Below are 19,681 nucleotides of genomic sequence, written 5' to 3' on the forward strand. Positions count from 1 at the left end.
TTTGCCCAAAATTACCCTGCAATCTTCATTTGTTTATGCCAAACTTTTAAATCTACAAATACGACAACTTCCTGCAAAAAAACTCACACAAAAGCTTTGTCAACATGGCTTACGCTCTAAGGCTCAAAAGCTGTGCTTTTCATCTGGCGGCGTTTTTCGACTGCAACGCTTGGCTGATTGAGCGTGACTTAAATCTGGAAGAATCAAACACGAAAAATATAATTATATATTTTGGCAAATTTTACTTGCATGCTAGCCTACATTATACTAAAGTTAATACATTATCGAATATTATTATAATGTATTAACTAAGTAACAACGTCAGTTATTTTGTGTTTAATCCAAAGTCTTTATAAACATTTTTACAACACTTCAACTTCGTTGAAAAATTAAACTTTGCCGAACTTCAAGCCTAATAATCGCCCTACTGATAACAAATATAAAGGGTGGTCGTAATATAGAAACTATCGAAATTACGTTTTGATATTTCCTCCCTAAATTTATTAGCATTGCCATACAGAGCCAAATCTGATTCTAAGCAGTGATCTATGCTGATAACTTTTACTGCTTGCTCTTTGATTTATACCTTGTCGTTCCGCTGTCACGTTGCTGCATTTTGTTTGCATTTAGCAGTAGTTCATCGTTAACATGTGTTGAGCATTGGCATGTTGCGATGTAGCATCTATTTAGGTGATGCTGGCGACATATGTTAAATGCCAGCGGAATCTTATTTACAATGATAAGTGCAGAAGGTAAAGTTTAGACTTCTTCAAACAAATAGGGTTGTATTTTATTTAAAAAAAACATATGTTTACCTTATAATATAATTGACATGTAAACAAAAATGTGGATATTCGACATCCGTGTTATGAAACGGTGTTTCTTGTCACATTTAAGTTATACTTGGTGTCAGTAAAGAGCCGTTTTAATTCATTATTAAGCAGTGTTGTGATGACTGCACTTAAGTAACTATTTTGCATTGACTTAACTTAAGTAATTTGATAAAAAATACTTACTGACTGGAGTATTTTGAGCAAATGATTTAACTTGACTTAAGTCTTTCCGAAAAAATGGCGTGGATTGAAATAGGTTTTTTATTGAGCTCTTTTTAAATGGGTTCATAATAATATTTGCACATAAAACCATTTGATTGGCAAAGGTTGTATTTATGTTCCCCTTTACTTGAGGTATTGCTCATGATCGGATGAGTTTATCAGTTAACGTTTCATTTTATGATAAGGAAATTGACTTGAATTGACTTGCTCTAATAATAAATTGGCTGGAATGTGACTTAGGCAACTGATGACTTGTAGGCCTACTCGGACATGAATTGTTATTTATTTGAAAAAAAACTTGACTTGAACTCAACTTATTTTACAACTGATTTGACTGGTACAGGGAACATTTCAAAATAATTGTTTACAGCACTGCTAATAAGTTATACCGTATGACGCTTTCTTATTTTTTATTGTGTAAATCCAATTTTATATTCCTGTCAGAATCCATCTTGCTTAACGACAATACTATTTAGTTGTCAAACCAATCAAATCGTTTAATTTCTTGAAATAAAAAAATATAACAATGTTGTTCCGACAACGTTAGTGCAAATTGTTTATTATAACAGGCCAAAACACGTCGTTGTATCTCTTTCTGATAAAAAAAAATGCGTTATTATGCGGAAACTTGTTTTGCAAAGAGGATGTTTATGTTCTTAATGCAACACTTGTCACTAACGTTAATTACAAACGAATTGGAATACATCATAAAAAAACTCTTATTCGCCAATAAATATTTTGCTCCTAAATCAAGAAAACTTTTTGCTTTGCAATTTTGGAGCTAACAAATTGGGCTCGGATGTTTTAAGATTTGTTTCACAAAAAGTGTTTACCGAACAAAATAGTCATTTTTGGACTAAATTGTTTTGCCAAAATGAAATTAGAAGGTTAATAAAATTACTAAATGCGACTGAAAATATCCTTGACTTACAAGCTAAAAGCGTCATAGCATAGTCGAAAGTGAAATCTATTTGCGTGATGGTGGTCATTTTTGTGAAAATAGTTTTCATGTGGCAAGCCTGAGTCTCCCTTTTAACCCGATTTCAACAACTTTAAACTAAATTCGTCAGCCTTAAGTTTCATTTATTCAGAGTGTTAATAATCCCATTTTTCAGTACCCTTTCAATTTAACGGCGAATATTTTTTAGCGTATTTGTCAAACCCTACCGGCCAACTAATACTTGTTGTGTGGCCGGTATCCAGTGCTTTTTGCCAAAGTTACAAATACTACGCTTCACTTACATATTTGTGTATGTGAATAAAACAGAACGATTGTCATTGTTTCGAGCCTTAATTCTCAGATCCGAGTCGTCGCTGAAACAACTTCACACTATTTTTTTCTCTTTTTGGGTCGTCATTTCAGTTTTGTGAGCCATTCTCTTACAGTTTTGTGAGCTAGTTTTTGTGAGCCATTCTCCCCAATAATGAAGGCCAGTGAATTTAAACGTATGTCAAAAGTTCGCACACTGTGACCTTTCTAAAGTTGCGCAACGCAGTCCAACGCAATGGTAGCATTTGTCTTCGTTGAACAATTCTATATGCACTTTTCTCTTCACTTAACCCCCACAAAACGGTTCACAGTGAATGCTGCTTGTTTATGCTCCTCGCCAAATCCGCAGTTTTTAATGCGCGAAGCTCCTGTAAACTCCCCCTCCTAACCAACCCGACGATTAGTTTGTTGTGTGATTCCAGTCTGACGCAAACGCGTGATGACGTCAGTTTAGCCATCAAAGGGAGTTCGGTGGGTTTTTGACGCCGAATTGTAAACGCAGTCGTTTTCTCGATACACCTAATCCGATTAAAAACTCGTTAAAGCGACTAAATTCGAGGAATATATACAAATTACCAGGACTGCAATAAAGCAGAAAAACCTTAAAAGGTCAATTCAAAGTAATTCATTCGGCATTGATGCTAATCCAGTCAAAAGCGAAGAGTTTAGTTAGAAAATGTACACAGAACCGCATTATAACTTAAACAGGTAATACAGACGTACTTGAACTATTAAAACAATTTTATTTTGCACTAAGACCTCATTTCTGAAGGATTTACAATAGATGGTAAATCGCGTCGTGGATCTGCTTAAATGCTCTGAGGTCAAAACACCCAAAATGCAAAAACGGCTTTCTTAAAGTCTCCGCAGTACATCAGGATTTTGTCATTTGTAAAGCAAACCCAACCAGGTAAACTTACAAACCGATCAATTTTGAGAGGTCATCTTAATTCAACCTTCCATACTTGGATTTCTCTCTTACGGAAACCACATATCCCAATAAATGTGATTTATTCAGATGTAGCTGCCTTTGTTTAGATGCCGACGTTCTGTTCTGTTTTGTTTGATTATATTACGCCAGTCGTGTTGGCCTCATCCCAAATTACGCTTTCTTTGTCCTACGGTTTGAACACATTTGCATCTTATCATTGCAACCGAACTAAGAACAACAATTGATAATCCTCTTGTTAGAACGCCTGAAACGATTCAAAATAACTCTTTTGAAATGATATCGTTTGTGAGACATAAAGTGACATCCTCGTTTGCCGTTACTTAGCGATCCGTATCAGGCACATGCTTAGGCCGGGTTTGTTGAATAAACTTGACAACTTGGATTCCAAAATAACTTTGGCGAATCGGTAGCGGGGTAGTAAAGTTCATTTCGCAATAAGTAGCAATTAGTACTAAATTTATGCTCCACAAGGCCAAATCGCAATAGTTCGTGACAGATTACTTTTATTTACCTTCTGGGAGCGCCAAAAAGCGCTTAATCTCTTTGTTTCTGCAACTTTTAAGACACTGAAATGGATAAACGACTGGAAAATAGAATAATTGAATCATCAATAACTTATAATGGGATTTTGAAAGCTTAAAGTCAAATATTTGGTTTATACTGTGGAAATAAACCAAAAAACGAATGATTTGCATCATTTTCATCATCTTTTACTATTTTGGTATGAGTTCAAACAGATGGTTTTATTATTAATTTTGGGATTTTTCCGTTAATATGAAAGCTGAAATAAGCCAAAATATGGATTCGTAAAATAATATTCAAGTTTAAAGCAAACATGAATAAAAAATCAACAAAAATGAATAAAAAATCAACAAAAATTATACCGAAACTGTCTATAGAAGTTGTATAAAACAGATATGTGATTTATGATTTTTTTCTGCTATACAACAAATATTAACAGATAAAGATATGTAAAATCAATACCTTGTCATTTCTATATTTTTTAATCGTCGGGATCTATACATAGTTGTTACAAAAAAAACAAATGGAATTTAATTTACTTCAGTAACGTTGTAACAACAAAGATTTAATTTAGCATTTAGTCTTTATACCAAAATACCTTGACATGACTTAGTTCATTAGGACAACTGAATGGACCTTTATTTTTAGACATTTTTTTTCATTAGGACCTAAGAGTTTGGGTAAATAAATTGGTTAGTAAATTTCCATATTTTCAAAAAAATCTTGCAAAACAAAAAACAAATGAGTTTTTTGTACCATAATTAATTTATTATAAAATACTCTTTGGCATTAATAAAGTCTTCTTTTGCAAAACTATAAGCATACGACGTCCTGACAATGGGGTCTTATTTGTCAAGACGTGTAACTTGCTAATAAACAGGTCGTGCTGGTGTTGTAATGACTGTCAAAATGGGCAATGACATGTCTTACTTGACTTCAGACTTTTGGACAAATGTCTTGACTTGAATTAAATTAATTGGACAAATGACTTGGGTTAAAACGAAATGTTTTCATTAAGCAATTCTTTCATTGAGATATTCATCCTAATTTTTGCACATCCAACAATATACTTGCTATACAATACATTTTTGTCATTTTAATTGAATTTTATTGCTTATATAGGACAAGTTTACCAACTTCAAGTTCAACGATTTATTTGTGCGATAAGGACTTGACTTGAAGTTGACTTGCTCAAACAATTACTTTTGCTGGGACTTTTTTTTATTCAAAAAGAAATGACTTGAACTTTCATAAAATGACTTGACTGGTGCATAAATCATTTCTCAATAAATTGTTTACAACACTGCTGTTAGTTAGTTATTAAAGATTTTAGGTGTAGCCTATTCGTTGTGAAAAGTTGCGCAAAACATGTATATATGCTCTTTACCAATTCACGTGGTTAAACCAATAGCAGTTTCAGTTTAAACTTCCGGACAACTGTGTAGTGCAGAGAAAACCTTGAGTACGCTTTGCTCTATAATTCGTGTATAAAACGTATGGAAACCCTACGAAATATAATTATGAAGCAGCATACCAACATATATCAGAGTCCGACTTTATTGTGTACAACTATACGAAACATCCTGGAACATAGGTTGCAAATCGAAAAAGCAAAATACTGAATAAAAAAAAATAAACGATCGTCAGTTCAGCAGTTGAAAATAAATAATATAGTATACAGTAAAAAAATGACGAAAAGCAAATGGCGATCACCCGAACACAAAATGGAGAATGCGAAACGGTTTTCGTGGCACTGGACTAAATCAGCAGCAGAGTAGTGGTTTAAGGGCGGCGAGTTGTGGTGGCCACTTCTTCTGTGGGCACAGGACCCGATACCTTGAGTTCTGGTGCGTTGGCAGGCGGTGGCAGCTTGCATTGGATGCAGCGCCCGCACGATTTGGGGCAGATTGTCTTGACGTCGGGAAATTTGGAGGTGGGCAAGCAGTGTTTACCGGCCTTCCAGTGTTCGCAGTTCGGGTTGGTGTCTTCGCAGTCTGAAAAGGAAAGAACAGTGAAAAACTTAAAATATGAGTCAATGCGCTTTGACGTAATAAGAATAAACCCATACAGAAGTATAGGTATCATTTTGAACTTTTCGAATAACTCTTTATTCATCAACATCTGATACCTAGGCCTACTTCTATATGGGCTTTGATATTCTTACTCCAACCATTATGCTCCAAAGTTTATGTGTTTGCTTTGTTACAAATTCCTATTTTAAGAACGTTTTAATAAACAAACAACGGAGATTGCTTTCATTAAAAATCAAATACAAAGGATACTGATAATTTAAACAACGTCTATAGTGGTCAAATTCATTGCTATTAAATTAAGTTAAATAACAATATAAATTTACACTGAAGGCCGACTGTGTGTACACTTACACTTTTCCCACAGCAGAAGATCAAATGTAATATTAAAATTAAACAAAAACTAGTTATTTAAATGGCAGACACTGTGAGTGTTTAACAGCTCGCCGGAGTCTGAAGTTCACAAAAAGGAATTGCTCTTACCGAGCGTACACTTGATCTTGTTTTCCGGCAGTCGGCAGGTACGGCAGAGGCCGCACGAGAGATGACAGAACTGGCGGAAAATGGTGCAGCGTTGGGTGATTGGGTTGCTCAGAAGGCAGATGAGGGGAATTCGGTCGAAGCAAGTGCCCCCTACAAAAAAGAGTTACATTTTAGATGATTGGGGTAAAATTTGAGGTATAGTTTATAGCATTCGTCTGATGATGCAACAAATAATAGGTTTTACCGTTTCAAATGGTGTATTGAGCTGTACTTATATTTGCCAGGGTAAAACAAAGTGAGGAACGAATTTGTCCTTTTTACTTTTAACAGGGCTTCTTTTTCCCTTCATGGTTTACCGATGTAATGGTAATAAGGTTACAATTTTCTCTTTTATTTAACTGACCCAATTGACCTTACAAAATATCAGCAAAGTGCGACAAAATTGTTCAAGGTCTACGCTGCCCACTTCTTTTCCTGTGACATGGAAGAGCAATCGATTTACGAGCTAATCGATCACGATCATAAATTTAGCATATTTGAGGTGAGCTAATTATACAACAAGCAATTTCCAGGCAGATATTATAGCGCTGGACAAACTTTGTTCTGATGCATGCTATATTTTACAAACCTAACTAACATATTCCACCTATAGTTGCTTACGTGGGCTGCATGGAGGTTTTGGTGGCAGACATCTTTTGCAAAGGCCACAGGTTGCCCGGCACGCCACTCTAATGGCCAAGTTGCTGCAGTCTGGAGGCCTCACGGCACAAAACAAGCTGTCTTTGCAAGCTGCACGAAACGAAAAAAACAGTTGTTAAAGCTTGGCCGAAGTAAAAGGGATTGGTTAGATTTTGTTACTACAGTCCTATCAAGCCTTGCTACATTCAGCCCGACCCGAATCGCACTACATACTTACTGCATTCATTTTGACCGTAGACAGCTACGGCGAAAAGGCACACATAGAGGGCGATTGCGACGAAAGAGTTGTTCATCTTCTTTGCTTCGTTTTCTTGTGATTTGAGATTCTTTCTGTGGTTCGCTTCGGAGGGTTGCTTGTTGGCTATGTTGACTTTGGAAAGCGCGCAGCGGCCTTATATAGAGTTCGGTTCCAAGCGAAAAGAAATTAGGCACTTGCTGGCCGGAACTTACGTAATCATTACGCGTCGTCGACTCGTTAGAACCTGCGGCGAAAAACCTCGCACTCATGGCCTAACGATTGTCGCCGTTGAAGAGATTACAGTTGTACAATCCGAGGCATATGATAGATCTATAAATAAACCGGTGACAATTTGGCTTCTCTGTGATTTTACGCGACAAAAGTTCAGACACAGCGTGCTTACGCAGCAATTTCCCTGCAGCGCTATTGTGCAGCAAAATTCATGTCACTTTAGGAGTACGAAATATACTCTATGCGCTACTATAAATAAATCAACGAGAAAGCAATTAAGGATGATTTTATTGTTGTTACTACGTTCTGTATAGTGGCGATTTAAATTAGTAATGTTTTCGTTTGCGACAACATGAATCGTATTATGGTTGATCTGGCGTCTTTAATATCCGGGACTTTTTGTTGCACAACTTTGAGAAATTGCCTTTCTACGTATGGTGCCTTTCTACTCTGTTGGCCAGGGATAATAGAGAATTGAGTAGACAAATACAATCTGACGACTCGACACACATGTTACTTTCTTTCACTTGGCGAAAAAGTATTTACGCCATTTTTTACGGCTATAAGTAATATACACTTATGCTATACGTTGTTAAAACAGTTTGTTCTGTTGTGGAATCAAAACTTATAAGTTTATTTGGAAGGTAGAAACTCATACCGCAATAATTATCTAAAATGATTCCAATAAGAGCATGTGTCCAAAACAGTTTTCTACTGTCAGTGCCTTTATTTTAAAATATTTTTTTTTTAAAAGCAGCTGATTGACGTTTAAATTTGAAAGTTGATATTAAATGAGTGTTTTATTAAAACTGTATTTATTTCTATATAAAATATATATTAATTTAAAAGTTTAGTGGTTAAAATTTTATATGGTCCAAGCTTAACCCACATTTTCTACAAAAATCATATGGGATTATCGTGTATTTTAACAAGCGTTAATTACTCATTTTTGTGACATCATGCTATTACGCAATCCTTTTTAATAACATTTTTTTATAAGCTTGCAAATGTTAAAACTGGCTTTAGTGAGATCTGTACATCATCCTACGACATAGTTATAAAAACACTATTTTTCTTTCGAGATGAAATTATTAAATGGGTGTTAAACACTGTTTCTTAGCGGCAATTATGTTCGCTAATAAATTCATAGTTATTTGGAAGCAATCCTCCACAAAACAAAACAAAAAACGTTTTTTGCAATAACGGTAAAGTGAAAAATAGTTTTTTTACGACAACCTGAAGTCTTTTGTAAAAAAATTGATTCGCGTAGGTTGGTACTGGATGTTGATTGCAGAAGACCATAATATCACTAGAAAATCAAACCTCAGGCTTTTGAAGGTGTGGCGTTTAAAACACACCCTCAAGCGGTTTCACGAAAAGACGATGAAATCGTTCAACACAAGTGCGTGGCGATTTAAAACCGCAATTTTCTTTGCTTGTCTGTTCTTCGCGAATTTATTTAGAAAGAGTGCAGGTCCCACGCACGCGCCTACTTGGCAATTGTTTTTTGAACTCGAACCGCTGCATTTTACATTGAAGGGCATAGGGCTTGTCCTCTTGGCGCCTCGCTATATTTGGCCACCTTCGGGTCGCAACACACCGTTTCGCTGTCACGAGGGTAATAGCGTTTACTTTTCAGCGCCACCGCAGAACGATTAACTTCGTCGCCAAAAACACGGCGGACAGTAGCCTGCGTTTCAACCCGATGGAACGACAAATGGCCTTGCGTTAGGCCACATAAAGCAAACTCCTTCAGCCTTGTCAAAGGTGGGGCGGTTTAAAAATGCAGGACTTGTAACAATTATATTTTTGTTAATATTTAAGCGATAATTGGTTTATTGTGGCGTTTGCCATCAGGGAAATGAGTACCTCTGGTAAACCTTTTAGAACCACATCTGTTTTATTTAGACTACTTATAGCTAGACAAATATGCGAAAAGTAATGTTTATAACTCGTACCACCTAGCTTTTGAACAGTTGCTGAAGACCAAACACAATGTAGATATGATATCTTTAGCAAAACATATAAAGCTGAAAACCCAAATCTATATTTAACTTTTTTGTAGAATGGTTTGCAGACGAGATCCGCCGGTAAACGGATCTGGCTGGCGAACTGTATAGTTAATGTTTCAAAGGGATTTACATAATTTTCCTGGAGGTTTAAATAATTCCTTATGTTTACTACTGAATCAATCCTCCGCAAAAAAAATGCAGGATGCCAATTATCATTTCCCCCAGTCCCGGGATCTGTAAAATCCCCTATTGCGCAGATAAGTATTCAAATGAGACGCGATATGCATGTTTCTTGACGTCAAGAAATACACATCGACTGTGCTTTTAAGATTGTTTTTCTTGCAACAGGAAAATATACGAAAGGCAAAACTGCTTTTAATCACGAAGACTGGTAACTGTGTCACGTGTGACGTCATGCTTCCGGCAGAGAAAATATAAGAAGTTGAAATTTAAATGCAATTCTTTCCAGAGTATAAACATCGGATGATTTCTCCTAGTTTCGGAAAAATTCAAATTGTTTTAGCCATGGAAAACTTTTTTGAATTGCATGCAAACACAGAAGGTAATACTGTATTTGCATCATAAGTGTATAGCGTTTTTGCCCGCCAATTGCAGGCCGTTTTGAGAGACCACATGTAAATTTTCAATACTTTTGAGATTTTTAGTAAAAATTTACTTTACTTATAAACGTTTCAACTTTCCTTGTAAACCTATTTTTATTTTTTTTAAACATCGTATTCAAGACACCTGATTAACCACGTTAATTAAATAATCTCGCATGTATGTGTACTAACGGAACAACAAGCACTTTAATCTCCGTTTTACCAAAACACAACCAAACCTTTTGCTTTTACAAAAAACAATTTTGTTTTAACAATGTCACGTGATAGCTATTTGTGTGAGAAGGCGTCAAGTAAGTTTAACGGTGTGCTAAATTTGACAAGATAAGATTAAAACTCGCGGGATGATAAGGATCGATTCCAAAATAACGCGCCCTGTTCCATTTTGGGCTGCACCGTCTATTTATTTAAATCACGTAAATCTAATTTTAATGTATTTTTCCAAATCCACTTGGTGTGCATCAATTATTTCGGACTAATTGGTGTGTGAAAATATCAAACGGTGTGGTGATTGAGTGGTGCGTTCTTTGCGCAGTTGTGGCAAAACTGTAATATTAACAAAAATAAAACGACCTACTCAAATAGATTCATTTAAAACCAATTAATTCACCAATCGACCAAGTCCAGGGTTTTCGAAGAGAGTGAAAGGATGCCTTTACTCATAAAGGTTGGCGACCATTGGCTAAGGCTATATGTTGCAAAGTATAGTAAAAGCCTTAGGAGCTATATTGAAAGTCTTTAATCGTTTATTTTGCCGCCGTAATGACCTGACATCTAGCGGTAAAACTAAATATATTAAATACAAAAGCTACATAATTCGTAAAAAGTTTAACAAACTACTTTATCAAATACCTATCCACATTGTCCAACCATAAAAAATATTCGACTGGAAATAAACCTCTTTGATCATGACTTTTTTTAACAGGCGTATTTGATTTTTAAAATAAATTGCTTGCAAAAATTGTGAACCTTTAACCATAAACGCGACGCAGATGTATTGCAATACAGCTTGTTAGCTTTACAAGAAACAAGAACACAGAAAAGGCGAAATATGTAACAAACGCATTTGTAGACAATAAATAACACAGTTCGGAATCGTCCAATTGGCAATTGTACCCAAAGTCAGGTTTTCTAATAAACTGTGTTAGTTTCGTTTGTGAAAGTAGCTTTGGTGGGAGCTTGTAGGCTATCACTGATTTTGATGTCAGCTGGTGCGCCTTGTGTTGGCGGGAGTTTGCAAGGGATGCACTTGCCACACGCTCTCGGGCACTGGTCATTTACATGAGGAAACTTGGACTTTGGACCGCAGTGATTCTGCTTCTTCCAGTATTCGCAGCTGTCGTGGTTGTCTTCGCAATCTGTAGGGATGGAAAGACATCCAGTAAGAATCGACTGGATAATTATTTTTATATTTTTTTTTGATACAACACAACAACTTTACGTAGCTTTAGGCTTGGTAATGATTGTTTGAAAAATGAACAAAATTTTAAACTGAAGCGCACAATAGGCTACGTGGAAGACATATGTAGAAACGTCTCGTCTCTCTCTAAAAGTCCGGCCTGTTTAAGTATTAACAATTTCTATCACTCTTCTATTAATTTAGCAACATCAAAGCCTATATTGCTAACTATAACGTTGCGTCAAACTTCAAACGTTTTTTCTAGCAGAGGTAACGAATGTATGGTAGGTGTTTACGACAGTGCTGGGTTTAACTTGTTTATGTTATGTGCCTACTAAAAAATACCTTTAATCTAATTAAATCAATTCAAGATTGTTGCCAAAAATAGGTTATTTACCTAAGATTATCAATCCACAATGATTTACTGCGGAGTTCTACGATTTTTTTATGTTAAACTTTACGAAGCACGGTAAGAACAATCCTATGAGTTCGGCTTTGAAGTCACGTACCGAGCGAGCATTTCTTGGTCTTGGGATCGTTCGGCGGCAAACGACAAGTGGTGCACTTGCCGCATGACTTGCGGCACATGTTGGGAAAAAGCACGCACTGGTACTTCGAGTTTAGTCGGCAGATCAACGGCTGGGCGTCGAAACACGTGTCTGTAATTTGGCAAAAAACACTTTTACAACAAATTAAGGTTTTGTACTTTTTAATTATCCGGCACTTGGTTTTGGTTTTGCCAAAAAATGTCATGTTTTGATTTTTGTTAAATCCATCACAACAAAACTGGTTAAAAGTAATGCCTTTTAAACTAAGATACGGTTTATGTTAAACATATCGCACAAGAAATCTTTCCAATCACTGTGGGTGCTCCCCAACACGACAATAATTTTTTACATGGCCTCACAACAGAATGTTCATAATACGTTAATACGTATAGGATTGCAAACTGTTTTAAACTGCTGGTCACCGTTGATACCGCATGTGATGAAAAACCTGCCTTTGATTTGACTCACCAATTTCGCAGGGCAGTGATGGCGGCTTGCATCTTTCGCACACTCCGCACGTTGCTGGGCAAAGAAACCGGTCACTCAGACGAGCGCAGTTCGGCCTTTTCGCCAGGCACAACAAGTTTTCTTTGCAAACTGTAAAGCGGACAAACGGGTTAGCGAAAAATGATTATCAGTTAGCGATAGCAGATTAAAGTGTACGGCAAAATTAAAAGTCAATTCAACTTACAGCAACCCCTCTGTCCGTTTGCCGCCATTGCAAACATACACAGGGCTATGGCGACTCCAATCGGTCCGTTTTTCATTTTGGTGCACGTTCGTCGTTTGTGTTATCGGCTTTGCAATATAGTTGTAGCTTTCCTTAGATGCTTTCTTGCCTGAGATGAAAACACTGTGTTAAATCTTACTCGTTTTGCCTTCATTTTATATAGACAACATTGAGTTATTGGGATTTTCCACCGATTAGGATTATAGCTGCGACAAAAATTGATTCGAAACTTTAAAAAAATTCGCCCGCGGCTATTTAAGCTGCATTAGCACTTTTTGACGCAGTTTAGCAGCTCCAGGTAGATAAAATAAGCACAGAAATTCTTCCGCCTCTTTCGGTAAATGTGCTGAATACTGGCTTACAGACGCTTGGAAAATCTTCCGTTACCAGATATGGAATATGGCACATGTGCATGGCTAAAACAATACGTCAATTAATGTTTTGTGGAATATGTGCGAATTCGGCACTGTCGACGCACAATCGCAAATTCCTAATATTATCTTGGATGAATATAGAACACATAAGAAGAAGAACTATGCGTAATTTATTCCCAACTGTTTACGAGCATGTTCAGCACTTTATATAAAAACAATTGTAAATTTCAAAGAAAAATATAGGACTAACTTGGAAAAAACTATGACTATATAAAAAACAATTACGCGTGGCTGTTAAATAGCTAAATGCCTAATAAGCAATCTGTTAATTACAAAATGTGACGCACGGCACGCCTCCCAGTTTAAGAACCCCTGATCTGGTTTAAGTATAGACTGAAAATAAGCCTGGATATAAACGGTGCCTCGCTACATTTAATAAAGTGCGCCTAAAACATACTAGATTACAGTTTAAGCATCGGGGTAATATAAGTTTTATATATACCTATACCTACTTGTGGCTACAAATATAGTTTTGGTGGTGCATATGGACTGGTTACCATTTCACACCTTCGAATTGCGTTTGATATCTTTCTCGGTTAATAGAGGACGAACAACAAACAATCCAAGTAATGGACGTATCTCGTATTAAACTCCATGAATATTTAGACTGTAAAACGATAAAAAAGAAAATTGCCTAAATGATTTCTTAAAATAAATAAGTTTTTTTTCAAAAAAGAAGTATGCCTTTTATGTGTTTTATACGAAGTGTGCTTAAAATTAAATAGTATAATTGTTTTGGATTGGGAAGCCCCTGAAGCAGGTGTTGGCGTAGACCTGATGGTGTTTTCATGTTTACAATTCTTGACACTTGGTAGCAAAAAATGTCCAGTCTTGTTTGTAACTGTAAACGTTTCTTAACCTGTTCTACGTCAGCTGTTGAATTATGAGAACGTCCTGCTGTAAGTGGCGAACGAAGCTAGCGCGAATTTTGGAAGTATACCGGTATTTGTCGTGAGTTTCCTGCCTTTTTTCGACATAGGAACGCATAAAAGACGTGCGCACAATTTAAGATGCGCTGTCGCACTGCAACTGATTTCAAGAGCGAAACCCATTGACTAAAAAACATCGTCGTGTGTGACGCTACAGCGAACAGCAATTTTACGAAAGACATAAAGATACCGCAGGACTGTTTATACACCAAGCCCCAGGAATATTTAAGGCGGCCCGCGAGACCCTTTTTAGGCAACAATAGTTCTATAAGTCCAATTCAAGTATTTTGCAGAAAACAACGGGTCCAAGTCATCGATTGCCCAAGTCAAATGTAAGTCAAGTAAATATTATAAAGTCAACTACAAGTCTGAGTAAAATTGGTAAGCTTGTTTGTCTTATTTTGCACCTTTCACATTTTCTGTTCACACCTTATCATTAGTTACATTTGGGATTTGCATCATTTTCCCTCGTTCTAGTTGTAGATATAACACTTGGAAAATTAAGTCAGAGTCCAGTTGGGAAGCTTTGGATTAATCACATATTTTAAGTCTCGATAATGTCCAGTTTTATTTCGCTGATCGCTTCTATTGTTTTACGCCTTTCAAATATTTTCACCTACTTTTTGCGCTAACAACCAAACCAAAACCAACCACATACTGTTGTGAGGTTGCAATTACCTTTACACTTAACGAAAGGAAATAAAAACGCAGATTTACCACAAGGAAAATTAAAGCGCACATCGTATCAGTTCCACTCATTAAGTTGGCAAAAACAATTACAACAAGCTAATATCCGCGCAATTATAAGGAAATGTTGGTTGACTGAACAACGGATAAACTTGGATGACTAATCGAGGCGCCGGGACAAAGCCCCAAAAATCGAAACTGTCCCGGCTAAAAGGGGGTGTATGGTAAGCCTATCATGTGCTTATATCTACCTTTATAAACTAGATATATCCTTTATAACGCGCAATACTATTTTTACAACATCGTGATGCGTCTAAAACAATTTCATATAACCGGAATAAAAACATAAATCTGTCGCAACCGAGGGTCATAACGTGAGTTAGGTAGGTCGAGACCTCAGTAAAGCCTAGTCTTAAAAAAAACAGCAATTAAATTGATGTTCGCAATTCGTCTCCGTTTCAAAGCAGTATCACAATATACCAAGCCGAATCTGCAGACGTCAAACGCACGTGCTGCTGTGAATAGTAACCGAAGTAGCTTGGTTCGCAAACATGTTGGCGAACATTTCACCGTTTCGCAGAAATCGAGAGTTGACGCCCCTTTACATTCGTATTGACTGCAAAGTTTGACGAGGACCCTTGGTTTATGTGCGTTGAAGAGAAACGGGGTATCGAGTGTTCTTATGTTGTGGGTAAAATACAATGAATCACACACTACCTTGGCAATAAAAAGAGTTTATCATAAGCTTCAACTGCTGATGCGTGAGAGGACTTTCCAGTAAGTGACGTCTATAAGTGAGCTTTTCGAAGCGAAGCAAAGCAGAATATCCCAAGTTGTCCAACGAGAAGCATAAGAACCCTAGTTTGGTGCAAACGTTATGAAGGATACACAGCTAAAGGTGATCTTTGTGGCGTTGCTGCTTGTTGCAGGTGAGTTTTAGATTAGCGTAAATTAGTTTCATGGAAACTCGATTTTCATCCGAAAATTGTTAAATTTTCAACATTGCCTCCCTCGCGCTGTCCTTAAACTTAATTCTAGCAAAACCTAACGTAGCAAGGTTCGACTTACTTAGACAAAATTGTAACTGGAAATATATATAAAAAGTGTACCATATTCTTTAGCCTAATTATAGCCATAAAGTAACCCAAATGGGCCCCAAAAAAACTAAAAATTTCGAACTTTGCTACATATTTACTCTAAATAAGGCATTGTGTCATTTTTGTACGGTATAGAAGTAGCTTGTACAGTTAGGCTGTACGTTTGACGACTTTTGTCGTTAGTACATTTAGGTAATTTTTTATCGTTTGTATAGGCTTTATATATTAATTATTTCTTTCTGTACTTATATTGTAATTCGGCAAATTTTTCATGTTTTACCTACGGCCTTATTTCAAGTTTTATACCTGGTACAATATTGATTTGATTGGGATGACGTTATTTCAAGCAAAAAATTTAAAATCGTGTTCATTGTAATTTTCACAGCTACAATAACATCACATTGTAGGCCTGTTACCCGACATATAAGATGTCCAAGGAGTTGCCGTGTAATTCGAAGAAAGATTCGCGACTGGAACAGACGTATGTAGAAAACTTTTCCGAATTTAGGTAACACATAGATAATCTATTACTCGCAGGTGCTATTTGAATTCCTTTATAAATAGAAGTATAAACAGAAGAACGTTTAGTCCAATGTGTAGTTTTTCGGGCTTATGCATCAACAACTTTGTTAGCTTAAGTATACTTCGATTATCAGGGATTTCCGAAGGCTGACGCGTTTGCTTTCTTTGGTTTGTTTGCTACCTTATTTAAACATTCTGATTGTTGTATACTTAAACTTACGACGCCAAAATGGATATCTATGGTGGCCCATGACTGCCATCCTGTTTTTTTTCAATTTAACAAAAAAAAAAAAATAATTTAAAAAAAAAAAATAATTTAAAAAAAAAAATGAAAAAAAAAAAATTATTAAAAAAAAAAAAAAAAAAATTATTAAAAAAAAAAAAAAAATTATTGAAAAAAAAATTATTGAAAATTTCGACGTGGCCCAGGACTGCCATTCCCATATAAAACGCATTACGGTCGGACCATCACTGCCAATCATAGAATACCTTCTATTGTGTGCTGTTAAGTTCCAAGCCAGCGCAGGGAGGTTTGCCACTTAGTCTTTTAGGCCTTTTGGTGGGATTCACCAAAGGGAAGTTGGCAGAGTAAACAAGATATCGATTAGAAATTTTTACACATTACTCAAAGCAACCTAACTTAGCCAGCAATCAGACTTTTAAAAAAAAAAAACATAAAAATATTCATATTTATGAATATTAATATTCAGTAATATTCGGCCCTTAAATTAAAATGTGCCCTAAGTGACTTACATAGGGTGATAGCTACGAGTCTACTCTTCAAAATGAGATATGACTCGACCGCCAATTATTCGGGGATAAGTTATTAATATTCCTTCAAAAATTCATAAACGTCGAAAGTTTCAAATTTTGTCAAAACGTTTATAGGCTGCATCACTTAAGCAACCTGGCCGATCTTTCAATCAGGCTTTATCAAAACCTTGACAAGTTGTTATCAGGTTTAAGTTGGTTTTGCGCGGTCCGCCCTAAAGCTGACATCACCGCGAATATAGCGATGACAAAAAAAAAACAAAAGTCGCTATGTCTTTTATTCTTATCGATGGTGATAAGACAATCGGTTACTCGATGCGGTCCTCACACATTGTGGATAAAATGTGACCGCATCGAGTAACCGATTGTCTTATCACCATCGATAAGAATAAAAGAGAAAATAAAAAAATATCCCCAAATAATTGGCGGTCGAGTCATATCTCATTGTGAAGAGTAGACTCGTAGCTATCACCCTATGTAAGTCACTTAGGGCACATTTTAATTTAAGGGCCGAATATTACTGAATATTAATATTCATAAATATGAATATTTTTATGTTTTTTTTTTTAAAGTCTGATTGCTGGCTATGAGTAATGTGTAAAAATTTCTGATCGATATCTTGTTTACTCTGCCAACTTCCCTTTGGTGAATCCCACCAAAAGGCCTAAAAGACTAAGTGGCAAACCTCCCTGCGCTGGCTTGGAACTTAACAGCACACAATAGAAGGTATTCTATGATTGGCAGTGATGGTCCGACCGTAATGCGTTTTATATGGGAATGGCAGTCCTGGGCCACGTCGAAATTTTCAATAATTTTTTTTTTTTTTTTTTTAATAATTTTTTTTTTTTCATTTTTTTTTTTAAATTTTTTTTTTTTTTCAAATTATTTTTTTTTTTGTTAAATTGAAAAAAAACAGGATGGCAGTCATGGGCCACCATAGATATCTCGTATGTCTCTAACTTTATGCTTTTATTATTTCCCGTTCAGGGTCGACCTGCTTCATCCGCCGTGGTTGTCAACAAAATACACCGATTGGGTTATAGGGGATGGTAAAATCACACTAAGAATTGCATTACTTATATATTATGCTGCAAAGGATGCACACTAATTTAATAACTTTAAACAGAGCATCAACAGCAGAAGAAATAACAAATTTGATATTTTTTGATAATTTCTGGTTTGCATTTGATGTGTCTATTAAATACAGTTTTGTTTGTAAAACATATCGCTCTAGTTTTAAATTAGTTTTGATGTTCAGTTCTTGTGTTTTTTCGTTTTGTGTTAGCTTTGGCGGTATGCAATAGGCATAATATTACCACTACTTTAATACACCAATGACATGCTTGATACACTATAACTATATGTTTAAACGTTTTTACCGTTTTTAGCTCATTATTATGTAATGTTCCACACTTAATCCAGTTATGTTTTCGTTGTTTTGTTTTATGCAATTAAATTGTGTAGTGAATTCTTCATAGAATATAAAAATTATCCTACGACGATAACTTATGCATTGAGTCAGTATTTGCAGCAATAGACACTTGCCACAGCAGAAAACAAACAAATAGACCACTTATAAAACAATATAAGATATAGCCTATATATAACAACATAAAAGCAAGATATGCTATTTGTTCCCCCAAGCCTAAGATACGCAAATATCAGAGCATTTTTGAAAAGCCGAAATGAAAATTAAAGTTACACGCTAATTCGTGTCGTAAAAAGTGCCGAAAAGTATTTGGAAAAGATTGCTTCAGAAGTAAAAAAAGAAGGGGGCTTCGTAAATATTTTATCAGCAAACCGCAATGCGAATTGACACTTCCAATGTCTCATCTTTTTGCATATGGGAAAATATTATCTGCTTGACTCTGCTTTCTTGCTGACAGACGCTCTTCTTCAGTTGTTAGAGTTTCGTAGACAATGGAATTTTTGACGCTAGACGCTCGACAAAATACGGCGCCATAAAATAAATAAGAGTAAAAACCTGCTGTTTTCAGTTGAACTTGAGCGTGAGAGGCGCAAGTACCACTAATTTCGCACTGATCTTAGCTAGGTATTTGCCATTGGATAAATTTCCTACTGCAGTTGGGGATATTGTCTGTTTTCTGAACTACGTAAATATAGTTTTGAAGAAGGCCTTATTAGATACATCTCGTCATGCTATTTGAAAAAAACACATTTGATTCGAAACAATGGTGCAATTGCGAAACACCCTTTCACACTAAAGGCACAATAAACGCAGAAGGCAGATCAAATAAGATCGATAAAGGCAAAAGGCCTAAACTCGCGACAGAATTGCAGGACATTCAAAGTTTGACTATGACCTGTTGATAGCGGAGATTTCTGTGTACAAACAAACGTTTTTGCAACATCCTGTCAATCTTGCGACTGCTAGCGTCTTACTTTATAAAAAACATTGCACAGCTGTTGACCATTGTTATAGGCAGGGTTG

The 19,681-nt window shown here is 36.0% G+C and overlaps 1 long non-coding RNA gene across 1 annotated transcript; it reads left to right on the plus strand.

Moving 5' to 3' along the window:
* Window positions 1–15,677: 15,677 nt before the first annotated feature.
* On the plus strand, window positions 15,678–18,576 carry LOC146169617 (uncharacterized). The gene is made up of 3 exons (XR_014501291.1): window positions 15,678–15,768; window positions 16,322–16,444; window positions 18,217–18,576. It is a non-coding gene; the product is annotated as an uncharacterized LOC146169617 (long non-coding RNA).
* Window positions 18,577–19,681: the final 1,105 nt, after the last annotated feature.

Source organism: Ascidiella aspersa, chromosome 1, assembly GCF_963924565.1.
Source record: "Ascidiella aspersa chromosome 1, kaAscAspe10.2, whole genome shotgun sequence".
NCBI classification, from domain to species: domain Eukaryota; kingdom Metazoa; phylum Chordata; class Ascidiacea; order Phlebobranchia; family Ascidiidae; genus Ascidiella; species Ascidiella aspersa.